Genomic DNA, 23,954 nt, shown 5'->3' on the forward strand with positions numbered 1-23,954 from the left:
ACTCTGATGTATTTATCTTGTCAATGTTTGCTCAGATGTTGTCAGAATGACTTCCATTTTTCACTTTTCAGAGCGAATGTAATGGCAGTTGAATGACTGTCATTACAAAAATATTCTTTCCAAACAGCTCATGACATTTTCATGATCAGATTTCTCCAGCCTCTTAGCTGGAAACATCCATCAAGGCATCAACCAGGATCAACTAATGTTCAAATCTTTTCTGTGTACTCATCCATTGTTTTATAATTCCTCCATCCTACTACCTAACCAGCCATCTAAAATGGGTCATCTGTTATTTTCTTTTTCTTTTTGCTTATACACATCCCCCCTGAGCAGGGAGCCTTATCCAAGACGTCCTCATGAACAGGGACAACCCTTGGTAGATTTTATGTAAGCAGTTCACATCAAAATGATAAGCAGGATGGCCTCAATGGTGACAAAATAAGACAACTATTTGATATACAGATTAAAAACATTTTAATGTTAACCTGGACTCTGATTGCTACTGAAAATAAGTTTTGATTGGGAAGGACAGGTAACGCATTTCTCTTCACATTTACACTTGCACTTTTTGGGCAAAAGACACTTTAACAAAAGAAAGTGGTGACTGCATGCTCTCAGACTTACAACTTGGGATGCTTAGCTGTGGATCTGATGTAGCTCATTACAATGTTCTTTGTTGATAAAAATTTCTGTCATGGGAATGGATATGGACTCTGGTGTACTTTCTTTTGCAGACAGTGCTTGGAAATGTTTCCTATATAAGAGCCTTAGCTACTAAAAAATTCCTTTTTTGAAATATTCCCAAAAGATATCAAAGATAACTCCAATCTTACAAGCTAACTTATATGTACAGACTTGATAAATGAACCTAAGCTTCTGTATGGCTTTTCTAGTCATCTGACTACTCAAAGTGCTTTTACACTGTAGGTCGCACAAACCCACTCATACTCATTCACTCACCATTCACACACTGATGGTGAAGGTTGCTACGTTAAGTTTCCATCAGTATTAGTGAATCTCATTCGTACGCATCTACATACCACTGGCACAGCAGCAGGAGCAAAGTGGCCCAAGGACACATCAACTGCATGAGCTGGGGATCAAACCAGTGACCTTCCAGATCAAATTAATGTTGGACAACACCTTTCGTGTGGAGTTTGCGTGTTCTCCTCATGTATGTAGGAGTTCTCTCTGAGTACTTGGCCCTCCTCTTGCAGAACAAAGACAGTTCTTTCGGTCAAGTGGTGATCCTAAATTGCCTATAGGTGTGTGTGGGTGTGACTGCTTCTTTGTCTCTTTATGTCAGTGCTTTGACTGACTGGCTACCAGTCCAGGGTGCACCCTACCTTTTGTCCAATGACAGCGAGGGCTGGCTCCAGCCTTCCATGAAAAGCAGTGCAGATAATTGATGGAGGAAAAAATGTATGCTGTCAACATTAATGCATTAAAGGTGACATGATAAAGGTCCTAATTACAGCATTAATTCTTTTTACATCATATTAATCACGTGCTTTATTTTCCCTTTCAGGGCACTTTGGTTAAGCCACTGCAACATCTCCCTGCAGCCACATAGTTGTAAGGGTACACCACTGCAGCTCAATGTGTCATATCACATTCAAAAACTCACAGACAACTCAGCAGTTAAGTCAAAACAGCACATTACTTTTTTACTGTTCAATTATTTTGCTTTTCAAGAGATAAGACATTCCATTTTCTGTTATTAAGTTCATCCCATAATATTCAATATACCTGAAGTGGCTTACTTTTCTTTTTCTAAATAAAAGCAGGTCTGTATCACAAGCAGAGGTCAGTTACCCTTAGTGTAACCCTGTACAAAAATGCAAATAGTTGAATTACAAAGTGTGATAAAAAGGGAGATTAATCAGAGATTAATCCTGTTTTTCAAAAAATGACTGCCCTAATAAAATAATTATCCAACTAGACAGGCCAAACATTTCTATCCTTTTTTATAAGTTATAACATGGTCTATTCCAGTTCCCAGCTGGTCAGGCATCAGGACCCGCCACTGCCCCCTTAAGAGAAATTGCAACCCAAATCTTTTGAAAATGTTCAACAACTCAAATTCCTTTAAACCAAAATGTTAGTTTGGACCCTAAATGTGAAAAACATATTGATTAAAGAAACCAGAAAAAAACATTCATGTTTTAAAAGAACATCATTATAGAAGGACATGCATGCATACACCTTATTTTACTTTATTTTCCCGAGACAGCATGGAAATTTTCTAGAGGAATTTCCTCATTATTTTGAGAACACCAGCTGTGCTATCCAAAGAAGGAGATAAATAAGAATTTGAAAGACAAATACTGAAATTTACTTGTCATCAGAGAAAAACTTAAAAATTCAAGTAGGAATTTACTGTATATCTACTCGAGGCTTTGGTATGTAGACATTTTGCAACATTTTTCTCCTGGCACACTTATGCGATTCACTGCAAAGAGCTTAACAACTCACTTTTGGGTCCTGACCCACAAGCTGAGAACCAGTTGTGTTTTCTTTGTCAACTACAGAGACATACTGTATCTCAGGGACAGAAAGGTCCTTCAGGACCGCACATGTGCATATAGCCTTGAAAATGTAGAAGCTTCAAATAATGTGTTTGACCCTGTCTGCTCAGTTTTTAAAAACAGTAGGAATAAATTGCTGGACACCTGTTTTCTTTTGCCTTGTTCCTGTGATTGGCACCACTGGGTGATGTTTTCTAGTATTCATTAATGTGTTAGATGTGTTTCAAATGTTTTGCCACACTGGGAAGCTGAAATTCCCACAATACTGATTTAAAGAAGCAGGCAGGCTTCAAGTTTAACCGTATAATTGTACTGTTCTTGTGAAGTTTGTTATTTAATAGCTGTTTTTAAACGCTTTGGGGCATTACCATCACCTGTGACTGTAGATACTGACATGTATTTTATTCTATCTAATGATAGTTAAGGCTTTAAACACAGTCAAGGAGTGCCCACTTTCCCTGTTTTGTGATTTGGCTCCCAGTCAATCTGTATGTCTCTGCTTGAGTGAACAGGCAGATCTTGTATGGCTGTAACAACAGCAGCTGGTATGAGGTGTGGGAGAACCGACTCAAAGTTAGCTAAGGAACAGATGGACCAGCTGGTCTCTTCTGGTAGGTAACCATGGTAATGTGGGTTTGACCTTATTTGTGTCTAATATTCCTGCTGTTCCCCCTCAGCTTCACTACACCTAATCCTTCCTTTAATAAGTGAGATACAGTAGATATGGCCATATCTATTACATGCACACATTATGTAGCATGATTTTAAACACACACACTAATACCCATGCACATGCAGATACGTACACAGAATTTTCTGGCAGAAGAAGGCAGAACCCTGCTGTGCTTGAAGTCACTGTTGCTTCTTCTGATTCAACTTGTTTCTAAACCCAGGGGAGGCCTCTGGTGTTCTTCATTTGCATAGGTTCTGTCCACAGCATGCACCCTGTCATCAATCTCCCACTTACGATATGCAAAGATGGAGCAAAAAAGGGGGGAAGGAATTAGCCAATAGAAGACTGTCGGTCAGTCTTATGGAACTGTAATGCTTTTTGCAGAGTGGGTTTGTATAAGTTCAATAAAGTCGATATTTATGCTTATTTTATATTCACATTAGCTCATATAGTTCAAGGAGGTTTTTGGCTACATTCAAAGAAAGCAAAGCACTGTTTGCATCTCTGTGTAATCTCAGTATTTATGGTCCCAATTCTCTCAACTAGTTCAAACAAATCAAACCTGGGCTCACTGCTAGGCAGATCTGCTGCAGTGAGTGTGTACATATACTATGTTTATGCTGTACCAATCCACCTTGCACTGCACTTTATATTCTCTCTGTTTCTATGCAATGCATGCTTACATGTATGTATATATGCATACATTGTACCAGCCTGCTATGTGTATTGGTGGCTCTTTGTTTTGTCTGTATGTTATTGTTGTAGGCATGTGTGGGGCATATATGTGTCAGTGTACCTTTTTATGTAGCTTTCTCTCGTTGTCTTGGTCCACTCCAGGCGGCAGGATGGGGCAACGAGAATGTTTACTTGCTTTTTACATCTGCTATATCTGCTTATAATCTTCTTCTTTGATCTAACATGTGATACTTGACCTGTGTCAGCAACACACACGTGTAAATTTCTCCTTGCACTCGAAATAGCACTTTATAATGTGCACTTTGCCTGCACAGTTTACATTGATCTTGTTATTGTGTGTGTTGTTCTGCCTCTTTATGTGTCACGACTGAACAGAGTCAGAAACGTGGGGGTCAAATAATTGTAAGAACAAATAATGGACACTGAGTGCCTCAAACCAACATTAAAATCAGTTCTGCTATGGGCTTAGGGAAACTATGAGAGATATTTATGTTTATCAGTCAGTTAAATTTGTGTTTTGTTTAGTAGAAGGGGTGTGACAGCAACACTGTGCTGTGCCAGCCAGTCCCTTCTGTGCCATATCCAAATGATGTCAGCATCTCACCAGGGGTAATTTGGCCTCATAATGTACAACAGGAGGAGGTGGGAACTTGTCATCCATCTTTATAAACAGTTAACAATTATGTTATTACATGAGAATTAATTTACTACTCAGAAACTGCCATGCACCAGGATGCACACAAGCAGCTGCATCTTGGACCCCACTTCAATTTGCTGCATTATTTTGGCTATTAACTCAAATTTAAAACCCTAGTCAGCCAAAATACCATAATATTTATCCTCCCTTTCATTGATATTTAAAGGGGAATATTTCTCGCAAATGAAACTTTACTTAGTTTGCATTATGAGTAATAGCAGAGACTAAAAATCCAGATTCAAGGCGATGCTTGTGGTGCTGAAAGAAGAAAAAAGATTGCAGAAGCATCTACATGAACCCCAGAGACATTAGTCACAGTGTTAACAACCACAGATGCTTTATAAACCATATTGTTAACTCCAACAAGCAAACAGTCCCTTCAGGTTTATACAGTGGGTGCAATTAATTAAACTGTAACTTTTACACTGTGGACACTAAAGCCACAGTTTCAGAGCTGCTAAAACTTTGTTAAAATTCCTCCTCCACTGGCCACTGAACTCTCTCCTCTCTGACTCAGACTGTTCTTTGTTTCTTCCAGCCTTCTCTGAAGCCGTAACTAATATGCCAGAGAAATGCATTAATAGTTTTATCTGCTATCACTGCAGCTTCTCCTTCCATTAAGAGTGTCTTTTTCTACCTGAGTGCATGATGCCAGGAAGCTAAGATGATGTATAGATGCTCTTTAATGCAAAAATCATGCTGCCTAATAAACTGTTGACTCCTGTTACTGTACATGCTGGCTGAATTAAAGATGTGTGCATATCATCACCTTTTGGCTAGTTTAAGACTTCTGATGCTTGCTCCAATTTCAAACAAAATATATGTGCAAACCAAAGTTGACATTGAGATATAGGACATCAGCCGCTTTCTTCCTCGATGTGATGTGGATTATTGACAGAGTGCATCCACGCAGTACTGATGTCGTATCTACAGTATAATCTACATGTTGAGGTCACACCAAGCTGCTTAATAGCACTGGTTCCTCTGTAAGTACAGATCGGCTTTAATATGATTTATCTCTCTCTTTTCCACTTTCTCTCTCTTTCTCTGTCAGTCTCTCTGCCCTGATTTAATCCTAACAATGAATGTCTTATGCCTTAACTCCTGTGTCAGGAGTGACAATAAATTCTCTGAATGACAGTGGGATTGTGTACCATGAGGTCAGGGCAAAGGAATAAAAGGCATTACAGAACAGCTGAGCAACTAACATGTACTATTTAGATTTGTAGATGGCTTTCAATAATGTTTGAATGCAGCTGACCCTAAGTCAAATCCTGCCCTCCTTAGTTTCTGTTACTAGGTCAGAAAAAATCTCTTGTCACTATATAAAACCCTGCAAATTAAAGTTTTATTCAGATTGAATTGATTCTTTAATAAACTTGGCCTTGGTGAAGGTTCCCTTTCTTTCTTTGTAAAAAGATATAAACAAAGTGTATTGCATATTCCTCTCTGCCTTAAAAGGCCAGTATTAATGTTTGCTAGTTAAGTTTAATACTAGTTAGCTAATGTTTCTTAATAGCAATCAAGATTAAAACCTGCAGAAACACTTTACAATAACTTCACACTGTTAAGAATTAGTGAAGCATTAGTAAACCTTAAGTAGATACTCAACTTACCATGTAAAAGCATAGACTGTAAAAGAAGAATTGGACAAAGCCTGTGTGACATCAGCCTTTTGACTGCAATAGGCAGACTCAATCAGCTTTGAAGCTAGTTCATGGTGGCTTCAATATAGAAATCGCTGTCTTAACAGAACTTTGGATCAACCTGATGACAGACAAGAGCCCGCCCACCTAGCTCGACATCCTGTCAGCTAAGCTAGCTAGCCTTCTGGTTAACGTATAGGTAGTGTCTGTCTGTCAAGCTATCTACCAATCAAAGAGAAGCACCAATCAGTGCGCATTGAGTTTTTTCCTATTCAAAACAATTGTGGCACAAGTTAATTCATCCCCCGCACAGTGTCCGCTCATGAAGACATTAGCTAATGAGACTGTTTTAGTTTTTTGCACCAGGCTGTAAACCAGTTTATTTCTAGAGTAAAAAAAAACATTTTAACATGTGTTGTGTGACTTCCAGTGTTCCTGCAGCCAGCCTCAGGTAGACACTTGCTGTATTGCAATTTTTTGCACTTCCTCATTGGCTTCAGTTTTCAGGACCGTAAGCTGCTGCTTGGTATAAATTTGCGTTGCCTTGTGGCGTTCGTCATTTTTAGGGGTTGGATTTCTTAATTTTCGTGGGCAGGCTTTAGTTAACAGTTGCAGCTAGTTCAAATCCATTGTTTTTAACCTCATTGTCCACTTAGGAGCCTATAACAAGTCACAGTAAGACATGAATGTTTTAACTATAACATTTTAACATTTTTTTGTATACAATCTACGTTAACAATCTGAGTGTACCAAAAATAGACAACAGAAAACCCTGTCAAGGAGGCCTCGCAGTCTGAACGCATGTCCCGCTATGACTGCAGCTTAGAGGGACTGCAGCGTGAGGACTGGGCCGCCTGTGAGTGATTTGGGATGGGTCAGGGCTTACAGCAGCACCTGCTGCTCATTGAGAAGAGTGAGAACGATACAGACTTTCACGTCAGGGTATCTAAAAGTCTCCAGTAATACCAGAATAAGTAGCTGGATTTGTGGTTAAATGATTTTTTGAAGACTTTTCTAAAGTCTTCACTTGTTTTTTATGTTTGTTTTATTTTTTGTACTGCAATAAATGCTGTTACTGGACATGTTACAAAGGTGTTATCATATCAGTAGATTTTTGATACATCCCTAACAGCAACGTTTGCTATGAAGGGGGCTCTGAGACTGGCTGGTCAGCAGAGCAATCAGTAAGCAGACAAAGGTTCAATTCAGCCATGTAAAGATAATGGCCAAATATATATTTAAAAATACATCCATCCATCCACTCCACGTAACCTGTTCAGGTAACAGGGGCTAGGGCCAATCCAAGCAGCCATTGGGCGAGAGTTGGGGTACATCTTGGACTGGTCGCCAGTCAATCGTGGGGCAGACATATAAAGACAAACAACCAGGGGCGCATACATTCACACCTATAGGCAATTTAGAGTTATCAGTTAACCTAGCAAGCATGTTTTGGTGTGAGGCACTGGTGTGTGAGGCACCGCTTTGCAACCATTTTAAAACATTTATATCAAAATTTGAATAATGTGATTATTTGAAACGATGTGATGAAACAGTAATATTTATTTGTAAATCTACTTAAATGATTCTCTGGGAGTATCTGTGTTTATCTTGTGTTTCTTATCTCCTTCTTAGGATAATAGTTGACTCTACTCCACCACATTTTCTTAATAAAATATGTACTTATATTTTGACTTTTACTCTTAGATATTTCACCTCTTAACCATGATTACTCAAAATGGAGTAAAAGCATTTTTTAAATTAAGGATTTGGGATTTTAATGTATTTAAAATATGACTTTAAATGAATAGAACTGATTAAAAACTGTGGGTGGCAGTCACACAGCATCATTGATGCCAACTGGCATAAAAACCTCAAAGAAGGGAAAGAAGCACTAAGGTAAATCAAGTGCAAACATGCAACAAGGGATTTAAAAGTTGCAGTGGTGCTCTAATGTCAAGTCAAGGCACGTCAGATGCAAGGGAGCAGTAGAAACATGAGAAGAATATGACTTTACAGTGACAGTGGATGCATGATAAAGGCAGAGACAGCAGCAGCAGCAGCAGCATCAACAGCTCCTTTGTTGAAAGATGAAGGTGTTGACTGTGGTGTTGGAAGGTCAAAGATTTTGTTTATAATGCATGCTTTATCATATTAAAAAAATATGGACATTCTGACAAGGTATAAACCTTGATTTTAAATAGGGGTTTGTAAGTTGTGAGGAACAAATGGCAGCCTCTGGTGTTGAAAAGTAGGCCAGTGTTGATGTGGTAAAAACTGCTGTTTTATAGCTTTGCTATTTTTGCTTTTTTTTTTATTTTATAGTTATCTCTGCTGTAAACACCATATCATGTATTGCACGACTGTGTTGACTGATGGTGGACACATTGTAGAGTCAATCTAGACAGTCAGCATTTCTAATATTACAGCCACCATCAAAAGAGTGCTGCAGTAACCACCGGGGGCATAACTGATAATATGTCCTTGTTTTATACTTTCTATGGTTAAAAAGCCGTTTTCTTTCAGTGAGATCATTTAAAAGGTTTTTTATAGTCAGAAATTAAGCTTATAATCATCAAACTTATCATTGTCCTTTTCAATTTCATCATCAACTTTTTTTACATTCAATAATTAAGATCACTGATTATCTAAAAAAAATACAATACTTTAGATAAGTGCTCTGTTATCTGTTAATAGACTTTTACTCAAATCATTGAATAGTTTACTTTCAATGAAGTGTGGCTTCCAGGTATTCAATCTTTCACAGATTATTCACATTATTGACATTGTAAGATAAGTGTTGAATAAGATGTGGGGTTGATTTAATGTGCAACAGTTTGTTGCAGAGAAGTGGTGACAAAGTATGACTGGTCATCAACTTCACTGCCAACAGTCATACTCATACTCATACCAGCCAAGTTAAAATGGAGCGAGAGAGCAGTTACTGTTTCGACCAGATCCTTGTTAAAATATTAGAATCACACTTTTATAAACACTGTTACAATGAAAGACAATCATTTCATAATAATGTTACTATTGTGCTGTCATCCTTTAGGATCAATGAAAGTAATCCAGGTTAATTTTTTCTGTCCTTAGTGCCTCTGTGAATTCACCCGATAAAAGACAAACAGGTCAGGAGGCCATCAGCTCCTTTCACCGCGGCATCAGACACATTATCAATACAACCAATCAAGCCCGGACAATCACTCCCCCTCTCCCCTTTAACCTGGGCCTGCTGGACTCTTACATGCTGGAGCCTTTTAAGGATAAATAATGGAGAAGCAGGAAGCCTTTGACTCTGACAATCAGCTCCTCTTCTATTTATTTTAAAGGGACCTTTTCATTTAAACAGTGTTTCTGTTTCCATTTTGTACATGTAAATTTAGTTGTTGCTTTCAGGTAACTCAGGAGTTTATCTGGTAGTTACAATCCTGCTTGTGAAGGTAAGAGAGGAGAAACACTGGGAAACCAGAGTGACCTTGTGGTTGACCACCGTGTATAAATACAAAAATGTATGGTCCATTGTTAAGTAAGGCTGTTAAAGATATTCTGTTCTGACCTGAATAAAAACCACTCTTACCAAAGCAACAAAAACAATGTTTTTTTACATGCTGTAGTACAATTTAACTTTTTTTCCTTTTTTTTAATTTAAAGTAAACCTCTTTTCTTAAAACAGAATACCTTTTTCATTAGTGATATTAACAATCTGGATGGGCACATGGAGCTAAACTATTAGGAAAGTAATGTAAGACTTCATAGCTAGGCCAGAACTTGCACAAACCTCAGGATGTCAGAAAATGAAGTAAAGAAACTGATACAACTTTAATAGAAAATAATTAAATATTAGTGGAAAGGTGACAGAAAACAAGGCTGAAAATTGGCACAAAAAAGGTCTTAAGATGAGGGGAAAAAATATTAAAATGTCTTAAAAGTGGGATAAAGGTAAAAAACAAACAAAAAAAAAAAACCTGCAAGAATGAGTAACAAATGATAAAAAGAAGTGGCAAGAATGGGAAGAATATAACAAATAAAATTGCCAAAGTTAGTCAAAAAGGCAATGGTGCGGCAAATATGGGTAAAACTGGGTTAGAGTGGCAAAATAGGGGAAACTCTTTGAAGGGTTAAAAGTGGCAAAAAAAAAAAAACTGGCCAAATAGTTTTGCAAAACTTGGTTAAAAAAAATGGCCGAAAAGTGGCAAACAAGGGTAAAAAGCAGCAAAAAATGGTGAAAAGTCACAAAAAAGTAGCAGAAATAGAGCAAAAAAATATTGATTTGGGTTAAAACATAGCACAAATAAATCATTCAAACATCAAAACCCTGAGGTATTTGTTAAGGACGCTAACACCAATGCTGATCCAACACACATGCATTCACATCAACAATAGGTCACAGCTGGGAAGGCCTAATTCTTTTGGTTTTTCAGAGGCCAAGCCAATTCTGTGGGCAGGCCCGGATGAAAGCAAAAAGGAGGGGCTCTGAACTTTAAACACTGACTTGATAAGAAGATAGATAATGCATCTCCACCTCCTGCATCTGTTTAAAAGTGAATCCAATTTGTGGAAAATTCACTGATTTCGGGTGTTTGTTTTTCGTAAAATTATTCCTTTCCTTCAGCCTCTACTATAGAAATCCAGTTCACTCAGCACATCAGGAGCAAACTGATCTGTCAGTCCTAATGTTACACCCCCTATTTATGATTAATCAATCACTTAATCTGTATTTGTTTAATGCCAGTTAATGTTATCACAAGACACTTTACAAAAGGAGCATACTCTTGTTATATTATTGCTCAATAAGAGCAAGCATTAATCCACTTTGAGCACAGTATTTAGCAGAGTTACAGGGGTAAAGAAGCCTTTCTTTAAACAGGTGTTAACTTTGAGTAAAACCAGACTCATGTTGAACTGCCATGTGCTGAAGCTGTGTTGGAGGTTTGAGGAGGAAATAGAGAAATATGCAGAAGAGACTGATAGAAACAGAGCAGCAGAGGAGTCCTATTTTCTTCTATTTAGCTATAACCATAATGGTAACAGTATGTCTAGCAGCAATAACCATGTCTAATGAAAACCCAACTTCTCAGAAAAAAACAAGCTTTTAGACATAAGTGAGCAAAATAAAAACTTAGAGACAGAAACTATCAAATCAGAAAATGTAAAGAAGTTCATCCATCTATTTCCCATCTGTTTATGAGCTATACTGCAGCCAGGCAGAGGTGGGAGCCCGGGATGTTTTGTCTTAACTTTAGGGATTTACATGCCCATCTTTTATAAAAAAGTTTTTGTTTTGCAGTTTTTGGGGTTGCTCCTGTTAACGGTGGGATAATGAGGCATCAACCAGATTGGATAGCATTTTTTAACACTATGAGCCCATAGGCTTATTCTAATTAGCTGGAAATCACACACCTCTCTTACGTCATCCCTTAAAACTAGAAAAAAAATCAGATGGATGGTTCAAGGCTCAGTGAAGATTTAAATAAAACTTGGCCCCCCTTTCTAGAATATTATCCAAACCAATTTGATGCAGCACCCTAGATTAGTAACCCTTCTCTGCTCTACCTGACAATTTCCCCTCTTTCTCTCCTCTCTTCATATATTTTGATTGATATTATTTAATCTGTTCATATTTATTCATCTTGCTGCTATGGCAGTTCCATATGAAAACATGTACTTACAGTAAAACCACTTTCAAGTGCATCACACAGTAGAGCTTTAGGTAATACTGTATTTCAGAGGGCCCTAATTACATAGTAATTACCTAGTAATTATAGAGTAATTATATTGTAATAGTAGTAATTTCAGTTATTAAGTAATTTCTCAATAATAAAGTTGTAATAAACTAGTGATAACTTGGAAAATAACAAGCAATAACTTGGAAATCTGAAAATTTTAAGAAAGTATTTACCCAGTAATAATGTAGTAATATTGTGGTAATTCACTGATAATAACCCTAACTCTCTAAGCCTAACCCTAAAGCTAACCATTGTGATGCTGTGGCAATTCCCTGGCAATTATGTGGTATTTTACACATCCTAACCCCATAACTCTAACCCTATCCCTCATAATATTGTGGCAATTCTCTGGTAATTAGATGGTATTTTACCATAGCTCTAACCCTCCAAGCCTAATCTTAATCCTTATAATATCATTGCAAACCTCCAGTAATTAGGTGGTATTTTACAAAGTCTTTTTTTAGAAATAAGATGATAGTTTTCTTTATAAGCTGCTTGTGAATTGTGAAGGAGTGTATTCAGACATTACCAGGAAAAAAACTTAAATTTTGAACTGCCTCAACATTATGAGGAATTACTTGATTATTAATACATTATTACTGGATAAATAGTTCCTTAATGTGACCACATTTCCAAGTTTTAACTTGGAAACATTTCAAATAGTTACTGCGTAATTACCACCTTATTCCTGAGAAATTACTAGATGAGTATGCTTATTAATATAAAACTATGTAACTATTCTAAAATTACGTATTCATTTCTGATTGTGGTTACTTTTTTTGCATTGTTCCCCCAAAAACTTGATAAAAAAACATTTTGAAATAATAAAAGATTTCTCTTTTTTTAGAGAAATACTTAATAAGTGTAGGATTTTAAAATGTACTGTGGTCCCTTTGTGTTTCTACTGAAGATGGCAGTTATTTGCATACCTACCATTAGGTAAATCTTTCTCTCTGTTTCAGTTGTGTTTTGAGTCTCTATGTATTAAAAAAAAACTTTGCTAGAACAGATTTTGTGTAACTATGACAACAAAACTAAATGAGATAAAGGAGATTGGTGGCAAAAATCCTCACATTGTGATCATGTTTTCAGCATGTTGTTTGATTGATAGGAGCACAGACGCAGGCTAATAATTTGGGTTGCACATAACCTGCACCCTCACTGACTGTGATTATTCTCTGAAGGTGTGTGTGTCACCTTCTCTGGCTTTTCACTTCTCTAACTGGAAGCACTTCAGGCTGTATTTGTCACATTTTTATGCCAGAACCTCATGACTTTAAAATGACCCATTGATTTTCTCTCAGCATTATTCATTTCTTCATGCACTTGCAGCTCATTTAAAAGGTAGCCTTATTTAGCTGAACGCTGACCAAAAGGGGGCACATTTTGTCTGGCATGTGTAGTCAAACATGAAGTCCAGCAGAGGTTTTCTGTTATAACTTTTATAAATAAATGGTTTTAATCTGCAGCAGTTCATTATAAAGTAGAATTCATCTCATCCTACCAAAAGCTATTCTGCTACTTCCAGACAGTACATGGGTTATTTATACTACTTTAGATATAATTAAGCAGAGAAAACCTGCCAACTTGCTGAGTGAAAAGTATGAAGCGTGAAGCTTGGGGGAGCGGATAAATTAAGTCTTTACACACCACCTCTATGGCAGCAGTCTCTGCAGAAGGTGTTTGTAAAGGTGTTAAGAAAAACACAGAGAAGCAGAATAATAATAGTGAATGATGCATATAATAGGAGATATTCAGAGTCTGTGAGACATGGTGGGGATGTGAGCAGCACCAATAAAGAAACAGATGTGTACTCAGGAATAATTTGTCAGCGCAGAGCACAAGCCTTATGCAGAAGTCGAGATGTGACCTTTAACCCACCAGCGTGGGCAACCCAGGCATTGGTGCTCTGCCATCTTCTCTACAAGCTCCAGCTGACCTCTTGCAAAGAGAAAAACTTGGTTGCCATGGTTTCGGGAGGAATTTTAATGATATGCTTGGAGGTGTTGCTATGTAGAGGGTTTATAGAGAGGAGTTTTAATGCTGTAAAGAGTGCACCATATCTGCATGCCTACAGTGGAAGTGGATTTTAAAGTGGAAAAAGTGAGCAACGCTTCATTTTTAAAATAAAGAGGTTTGAGTGGTGAATATTTCCATCTATTTTATAAGGATATAAACTAAAATAGCAATGAATATGTCATAATCAGGCCAAAGTAGTGATGATGTTTTTTTTGGATGATGACTTAAATGTTTATTAAGGATATACTAATGCATCAAAAGCATTTCTCATTTAGCTTATAAATGACATAAGATTAAGTAATTAACTCTTTATAAACAAGTTAAGAAGTCACTTATGTCTTCTTATACTTAATGGTTTAAATCACTGACTATATAATAGAGTGTAATTATTAATGGTTATTTCCTAAAACTGACAGATGACACCGGTTGCTCTGTCTGTTATCTTACTTGGCACAAATGTTTTAAATTGAAGCTTTCAAGCTAGATCTGCCTGATGATAGACAAGGAATTTGACCAATCTACTGGCTTCACAAAGTTATAAAATACTCTTACAATGTATTAAATCTGGTTCTTAAAACCCTTTGTTTTTGTACCAATATTTTTAAAGATATTGTATGGGAAAAATGGGCCTGAATTACTTTAGAGACACTCTTGTAAATGAGATTCTTTATCTCAATGAGTTTTTTCCGGGTAAAATAAACAAATTTAAATAATAACAAATAGTAGAAATTAGTACTGTTAATAGGTTAAACAAAATCAAGTTAATCACATCACTATGCTGTGATCATGATAAATCACAGCATTTTTAAAAATAGTTTCAGTATTTTTTTATACATTTTAAAATTATTAAACTTTTTTATTGTCAAGTGTTTTATTTTCATTCTCTTAATTCTATGTACAGCACTTTGAAAGCGCTTCATAAAAAACATTATTATTTATAAATAATACCTATTAGATACTATCATTTACTTACATTTTTGTTTCAGATTAAAGAAGTAAAAGTAAGTGTTTGAATAAAGACATATTGACAAACTATAGTTTTTAAACTCTCACATCTCAGTAATAGATGTAACATCTCTAGCGGTCTCCTGTCAGTATAATAAATGTAGCTCGGACCAGCTGCTCCAATTTCACTGCCTTTTCGCTGCTGTGCAGTTCATGAATTCTTGGTGTTCTGTGGTAGGGGTCACCTGGTGATCTTGAAGCCCCTTGTCGTCAACAATGTTGATGTCTGCGGTCTTTGGCGAGCCATTCGCAATCGCGTTAGTTATTTAGATGTCGTCATTTTGTGGACAAATCCAGGTCTGCTGGATGCCGCCGGTGTAGCTTGACTGCGGTGGCTTGATCCTGTGTTGTTGTTGTTAGCATCTTTGCTAACATTAGCAAAGACGTGCTTCACCCGAAGGTGGTACTTCAGACTCGTTGTGCTTCAGACAGTTCATCACTGCAGTATTTACACACAGCATTGCTTTTATCTCAACTTTTTTTCACAGGAGAAAATTGCTGTTAAGCACTCCTGGGTTTGTCTGCTCACTCATCACTGCTGGCTGTGTCTCACCTGCCTGTCATCTCTTCCCCCCAAGGCACGTAAACATGCATGCTGGAGGACTACGGGAAGAAGTTGTGGCCAAACTTAGTCATGTTATTAAAATTATTATAATTTTTTTTTAATGCGTTAAAATTTCAAGATTAATCACAAACATTAATGCATTTACATTAACAGCCTTAGTAAAAATAAATGCCAGTACAACAAGTAAATTTTGCTTGTTGGGTTTCTTGGAATAAGATAAGGGTCCCATAAAAATAGTTAAATAAACTGATTCCTTCTGTGGTCATTTTTACACATTATCAGCAATTCAGGCCTTCTTCCCCACTTGTAATATAGAGTAAGATATTTATCTGGACATGTCAGGTGGATGTGGCTTATATAAAGTGTAACGGTATATTTTGAACCAGGACTTATACTAAGGGTGTTTCACAGCTGAAATCCAGATCAGCTGGTTTTGGTTTCACACGATAATTATTACGAACAGACTCTACATGATAAATCTACCTGATATCATCATCAATGATGTGGGTTGCTTGTCTTTACATTTGACATCTGATGTCAACATGTTGAATAATTTATGTAGCTTGTACATAGAGAAAAATCATCTTATTGTTAATTTACTACTACTAGCAGCTCCAACTTGAAGAGCAGAATGTATGACTAAGCCAAATTTGCCATATGAGCTTCCTCATTAGATGTCAACTCTATCGTCGTAGACAGGAAAGAAGACAGTACATAATCCTGTTCCTTTATCTTCAGGTGGCGCTGTTCTTCCATCCTTTTGTGTCTTCTCTCTTTCATCCTCTTTGAAAATTGTTGGAAAGTCTGTGTTTCTGTGTGCTTTTTTCCAGTTGGACACTTATAACACCGTCTCCTCTTCTCCCCATGAGCTTCCTTCGCTCATTTTGTTTTGGTGCTGGGTTTCCTTTTTCTGGTTTACATGCTATTATATTCTGTTATTGATATCAAGGTCCAAACCTTTCAAAATAGTGCTTTCACATTGGACATGTACCTCAACTGTGGTTCAGTTTGGTACGGGCCAAGACCATCTCTTTTGGTCAGATTACGATCCGGCTGTTTGCTCCATTCAGTGGTCCAGAAGAGGTTTCACACCTGTCATTCTGGTTCGGATCAAACTGAAAAGTCTGAAAGTCTGGACCAGACTTGTGCTAAGACTTGAGTAATGGCAGTGAAAATAGCACAAAACTATCACACTAAGGCAGACTTTTATGAAACTTCATGTCAACAGCAGGTGCAATTTTATTCCTGGCAAACAGGCTGTGCAGAAGAACACTGGTGACTTGATCAGACATGGAGGTCTGCTTTTCAAAAATCAAAGTGGCATAGAACCTTAAAATAAGGAGGACCTCAAGGTTACCACTGAAATATATCTGGGAACACACTGCTTGTTTTTGGAGGGACTTTCTTTGGCTTGTTTTGAGGCTACTCCAGCTAAAGCTGATAATGCAGATGATCGATGATGGCCAAAAGTTGTAGTGCTGTTCTACAACAGGGACCCAGTTTTCCTCTGCTGCTGTAATTGTAAACCTTTTTATCAGTGGTATTTTGCAAACCTGAGCTTATTCGGAGTCTTTTGTACTGCCTTGTTGCTCATTATATATAGTTTATATCTAACATTATTTTTATCTCAGTGGTAATCCCAAAACAATGCAATGAAAAGTCCTATCATTATTACAAAACAGAGATTAAACTAAATTGCGTAAATGTTTTCAGATCCTTGTTTAAAGGTTTAATTAAGAGTAATGTTATGGTCAGAATTAAAACATTCCCCGAAATCTACTTTTGAAACTATGACATCAAAAGTATCTGTGAAGAAATGTTTTAAAACCTAAATTCATAATGAGTTCTCTCTGCAACTCTGACTTTGTCTGTTGGTTTACTCCCCATTATGGACTAACTGATGAGCTCAACCTCCTCTGATGCAAAGCTGTTAGCAGAGAAATTACCAAACCCTGATCTGCATTTAGCCCTAATAACCCTCCTGTGTAATTGACCTCAGTCTGCTCCATGGTGGTGGGTTACACATGTACAGACCCAGCCTCATTTCATGAAATATATTTCCTGCTTAATTTGACGAAGAACATCCTGTTCCGATTAGACCTGCACAAGGGGGCGGTTAAAAATAACCACAGGATCAGTGACAAACGACCTCCTTCGATAAATCCCAGCATACCTCACACCTAAGAAACCGAAACACCTCAGTGGTCAGATAAGATACATTGACAAGTGTTTTAATGGAATATTGAAGACTGAGTCTCTAGTGGGTAACAAAAATTTACTTTTACATTCCCCCATTAATAATAGATCTGTTAGTCAAATGTAGTTCGGAATTCCTTTAAAAGGCTAAAAAAATCCATAAATGTCTGAAATAACTTTTAACAATAAAATAATGCAAGAACATACTCCCCCAGTTTTGACGTTGTTCTGCCTTTGTGCTTATATTCCTGAGTAAATTAAGGGAAATAAATATTGGCCTGGTTTTGAAGAGACTGGCTCCTTAAGCAGGAAACATACTATAGCCAGGCTGATTTCCCTCTTTTGGACTAAAGTCAGCAAAAAACTAAATTTTCTGATGGTTCTTTGAACTATCTTACAAGATTTTCCTGCAATTTGAGGTCAAGGCCACCCATGGGGGGGATACAGGGGAGAGCTTTTTGGCACCCAGCCAAATTGGGGGCCCGTAGGTCAGCAAAATCATAGCCCATTATATAATTAAGATGTGGTAACATTGTTTTAATTTTCAACCAGAATAATAACTCTTACCAAAGGAACAAAAAGTGAATTATATTTTTTATTCAGTAGTACAATATAGTCTTTTAAAAATATAACTCCCCCCTTTATTTTAAACAGAATTAGGTTTTTATTGGTGATGTTGACTATGAGGATGGACACACTGAACTAAATTATTAAGAATTAGGAGTAATGTCAGTCTTCACAGCAAGCCCATTATGTACATAAACCTCAAGATACCAGAAAAATAGCAGAGAAAACTTGTAAACAATAGTGTAATTGTGTTAAAAAAAAAAAAAAAAAAAAAAAAAAAAAACTCAGAAATGGGTTTAACTTGGCAAAAAGTAGTGGCATGAGCAAAGGTGGCAAAAATGGGTAAAGTGTTAAAAATGGACAGAAAGTGGCAAAAAGCAGTAAAAAAAGACATAAAATGCCAAGAAGAAGTGGCAACTAGGTGAAAAGCAGCAAATATGAGATAGTGGCAAAGAAAGAGGCAAAAATGGGCGGTGAATGGCAAATAGGTTGCAAAAAATAGCAAAAGTGGACAGAAGGCAGCAAAAAATGTGTGAAAATTGTTAATAATAGACAGAGGGTGGCAGAAATTTATTAAAAGCAGCAAAAAAATAGAAGTGGCAAAAATGAAAATGGGTAAAAAGTGTTCAAATTAGATGGAAAGTGGGATAAAAGTTGTTCGAAAGTTTTAAAACTTGCAAAAATGATCAAAATAAGGACAAAAACGTGAACAGAAAGCCAAAAATAAGTGGAAAATTACAAATAGTGGCATAAATGGGTGTAAAGTGGCAAAACGGTGGCAAAAAAGTAACAAACAGCAAATAATATGTAAAGGTGGCAAATAAAGGAAGTATCATAAATGGATGCAAAAAAGTTGTGAAAAGTTGTTTAAAAGTAGCACAAATAAATAATTCCAACATCAGAACCCAGTTTGATACATTGTTTTATGTCCAAAGTGAGGGAACTGTTAGCCAGGATAAATGCTAGCACCAATGTCACTGTTTCAACACACATGCATCAAAACATCACAACTTGGGCCCATTCTCTGGGTTTTTCAGGGGCCCAGCCAAATCTGTGGGCAGCCCAGGTGTGTTACACGTGATTGTACGGGGACTGATGTGCTTCTAAGATTATCTTGGATACAGTGATTTGAAATCCTATGTATCTAACACTTTCAGTATTAATTTTCAGAAATTCCTGTTGTGTGAAGAGAACACCCAGGACCACAAAGCATGCACCTTTTAGACTGTCACAATTTGCAAATTTTCTTAAACTATGTGTAATTCCTATTGATGCATAAGTAAAGGTAACGGTTTATGTTGGCAAAGAGTAAAGGGTAACTGAATTTGTTACATGAAAAAAAAGGCCTTGGGAACCTACATCATGTCACGTAGCGTTATGGGGCGTGGCAGCCATGTTGGGGGGACTATGACATTAAGCAGAGAAAGAAAGTGCTTAAAAGAGATTGATGTAGCTCTCAGATAAGCAGTTTTGTTAAGCAGAAGGAGAGACAGGTTTTTGGTTTCGTCCTCCTCACCTGTGGAACAAGCTTTCTGAATATCTGAGATCTGTTACATCCATAAATTTAGGGTTTAAAAACATCTCTGTTTATTGCTAGTTACAAGAATAAATCTATTTCCTACAGGAAGACAGGCATTATTTGCCAAAATGAAATGCAAACTTTTTTTTCAATCCGTATTTTGTTTCCATTGGGTGCACACACAATAGAGGAATGTACGTACGAAAGAGCAGAAGAAGTCTGCTGGTGGTGCGTCTCTTTAGTAAGTTCATTCATTGAGGAAAAACCAAGCTCTGTGAACCATTACACCCCTAATGGCTACCTCTCAGTGAAGTCATTTCCCTTGTATCTTCTGCATTCACTTCATTCATCCTTCCTGCTGTTGTGTACGCGTTCCTCTTACAGTACCCTTAGATCAGTAAATATGCTAACATTGTGGAGGTAAACAGTTGTTTTATGATGAATCATGTTTTCATCAACCTGAAGAGCAATCCCGCCCTTTTGAAATCATTTAGCAACAAGTGACAGTTAGAAAGTCACTCCAGCTGTGATGAGCTCCTTCAGACCTCATTTACATTTCTGACAGTGACACATTACATAATATCACTAAACACCGAGGATTTCTTCTGGATTTGATGAAAGATATTGCCAATAGGGACCCTGAAAGCACCGCTGGCTCTCTAGAACACTTCAGGGCCACATTTTTCCATATATTCAACAGCTGAAGAGTGATCTGCCTGGTGTTAGCTCCATTCACATGGAGTGCAGCCGCCTAAGCATTGTTTAATGCACTGTACTGCATCTAGGCAGCAAATGGAACTGGAGATCTGTGTGCATGACACCACATTACATCCTTCAGAGGGAAAGGAGATGGAACGAAATGAAATGAGAGTCAGCCGGCACCTTCGCACAAAACGCCACTACAGCTGTGAGTGTTTCTGAGGCTGTGTTTCACACACAGAGAGACAGAAAGAAAGAGAGAGAGAGAGTTGGAGTGTGTTTCCCATCTGTGTGACATTCAGTGTTCTGGGTTATTGGCTGGTTTGTGCCATCGTGCTTCTTCCACGAGCAGCTTGGCAAGTCAGGCACGAGAGAGCTGCGTGTGCGCCCGTTTTATTTATTCATCTTTTATCTAGATTCCCAATTCCCCCATCTCTCTCCCTCTTTCTCCAAGTATAATTTCTCTCCCTCCCTAATTCCCTCCACTAGCCTCCTCTCAGTTTATTCCTCTCACCTCTCCATCTTTGCTCTTTTCCCTCTCACCTCCCTTCTCATGTTTCCTCTCCAACGCCCCGCCCTCACTCTCCTACTACATGTGTCTCTCTATCTTGCTCTCTCCTGCGTTGACAGTATGGAGAGTTGATGAATCAGACTGCATGTGACAGTCTGGCATTTGAGTGAATCTGATGTGGTTAATATGGTTCCTGCTGACAGAGCTGTGGAAATTGTTCACAGTGGAGGAGCACAGCTTCTCGTAAGGCCCGGCTGCCCTCAATGTGTGCATGTGTGCATATCTGTGTGTACAAACATTTTCTCTTTGGGGGGTCAAATGTCAGCAGAATAAGCTGCCTTCCTATTTCTCTGCCCATAGGTATCATCCTGCTGCTTCTTCAAGAACTTTCTTCACTATGGCAGAGACAGAGGACAAGATTTGCTGGTCGTATCCACAGTTCAACACATTCTAGGGTCTACAAGACTCAAGTAAGGGCTCACACAGCTTATGTTATCCACTGAAACTCCCCTGAGAGACCCAAGGATCCATACAAAGCATACCTAGCAGGAGAACACTATCTCTTTTAACTATTATGTGGAAGATCTAATTTCGGCAGCCTCCCAGCAGTCACAGCCTCATGCCCTCCAGGTATCTTTGTGACCCCACCAGGGGTGCTGTAGTATGAAGAGTAGTCAGGACAATCCCAAGAGCCCATCATTGACCCTATCAAGGACCCTAAATAATAATTTTATATACAGTACTGTGCAGAGCTTTTAGGTTTGTTTGGGTCAATGTTGAGGCTGAAGTAAGGCAAAGATGTGGCAAATAAGTCCGCCTGAGGATCAAAGATGAAAATGTGACTTAAAATTATGAGTTTGAACTGCCAAAATATGACTTGATTTTCAAAATTGTAAATCTCAAAGGTCAAAAGATGAGATAAAAAAGTCAAAATTATGATTTTAAAAAGTCAAAATTTGAAACAAAACATCAAAATCATTAGTTTAATACGTAATTTTGAGATGCAAAATTGAAAATATGAAATGAAAACATAAATTAATTTCCTATATCCCTGACTGTTTATGTATTTATTTTTACAATTTACTTTTTCAAATTTTTATGACTATTTAAGGATATTCCAAATCATCATGGTTACGTTTACATTTTTATACTGGAGGAAATCAGCAGACCTCATACCAGTAGGCCAGTTATAATAAAGATATGATTGGGTAGAACTGTAGAACTTGCCGGATTTGGTCCCTGGGCCTTGAGTTTGACACCCCTGGTCTAAATTGTGCAAACTACTGAAAAATTTTACATATACTGCAGTCTTCAAAATTGTCTTTACAGACAGATGCCTTCTGTTCAGACTGGTTTGGGCTGTGGTGGTGGGGCCAAATTTGATGTCTTTTCATGGGGCCCATAATCCCTGGCTTCACCCCTAGAAGCCACTGTGGGGTCCGGCTAGGGAACATTATTGTGTGTTTTACCACAGCAGAAACTGTGTTGGGCTTTTACCTGCCAGAATCACTTTGAATCACTGGCATCATCCATGTGACACTGCAAAAACGAAAAAAAAAACAATTGATTTACAGTTACATATTATAAGAATTAAATCAAGCAGTACTTTTTTTTTTTTTTTTTTTTTTGCTTTAGGCCCATGAGAATTGTCTGTTTTTCATTTCTTTTTTTTTTTTTTTTTGGATCTTGTGGAATGAGAACTTCATAGGTTGTTATTTATTACCTCTGCCAAGGAGGTTATGTGATCAGCAGGGTTTGTTAGTTTGTTAGCAACATAACTCAAAAAGATATGGACGGATTTTGTCGAAATTTTCAGGAAATATCAGGAATGGCATAGGGAAGAACTGATTAGATTTCGGGAGTGATCCGGATCACTGTCTGGATCCAGGAATTTTCTAAAGGATTCTTTATTATCGGGAGCTGGGTCTAATGGCGGAGGTCTGCACTCTCCGAGTGCTTTTCTAGTTTAAGAATAAAATTATTTCGGTTCCTCTTATTATATGAAACACAAGGATCAATACTGATACACTGTTTTTCTATAGAATCCCTTGACTGTTATGAATATTACTTATTTTTCCTCTTTTCAAGAAATTTAATCAAAAACCAGCATATAAGGAGAGGTGTACCAGCATACTAAGTAGACTTTTTCTTTGATGATTAATAAGCCTTAAGGCCAGAAGTCACACAACATTATTGAGACTCCTTTTTTAATATTTCAATCCACATTATGCTTTCATTAAATATTTGATGGAAGAGAAATTACAGGAAAGAAGGTGGAGGCAGGGGCAAGGAATGGCAATAACAGACCCCATTTTCTACCAAACAATAACACAAAAGAAAACCTGTCTTTATTACACTGATTTACAATTTCAGTGCTAAAATGTATTCATTGTTTTTGCATAGGAATGAATCTCTGCTGTAGCTGTGTGTCTTTAATGCATGAGCATCTGTGTGCATCCTCGCATATTCACACACAAACTAACATTTCCCTCCATGTCAGTCTTTGTGTGCGTGCAGCCACTGTGTGCTCTCAAACTGTGATTTTCTCTGTGCGTGTGTAAAAAACATATGGTGAGTCAGTGTGTAGGAGTCGAGCGCCAGTGCTTCTGTGGGAGGAGAGAGAGTGAGATGGGAGAAATAGTGGGAAAAGAGGAGAGAGGATTCAGGTTGTGCACCAATAGGTGGCACTCTACCCTTTTGTGACTGGTTATGCTGACCCAGACTGAGACGGGTCTGGAAGCACATGCATCCAAAGGGAACAGGAAGTTGGGTCATAAAAGTTACCTTTCTTTTCCCGGTCCTCTGTTTTTTTCCTGCCTGCTGGCTGCTGCAAGTATGGAGGAATGAAAGAAAAAGTGAGAGGAGAGAGTGATTGAGGGTGGGGGTGGCGGTTACACCACTCTG

The sequence above is a fragment of the Cheilinus undulatus genome, linkage group 12 (assembly GCF_018320785.1).
Source record: "Cheilinus undulatus linkage group 12, ASM1832078v1, whole genome shotgun sequence".
NCBI lineage: Eukaryota > Metazoa > Chordata > Actinopteri > Labriformes > Labridae > Cheilinus > Cheilinus undulatus.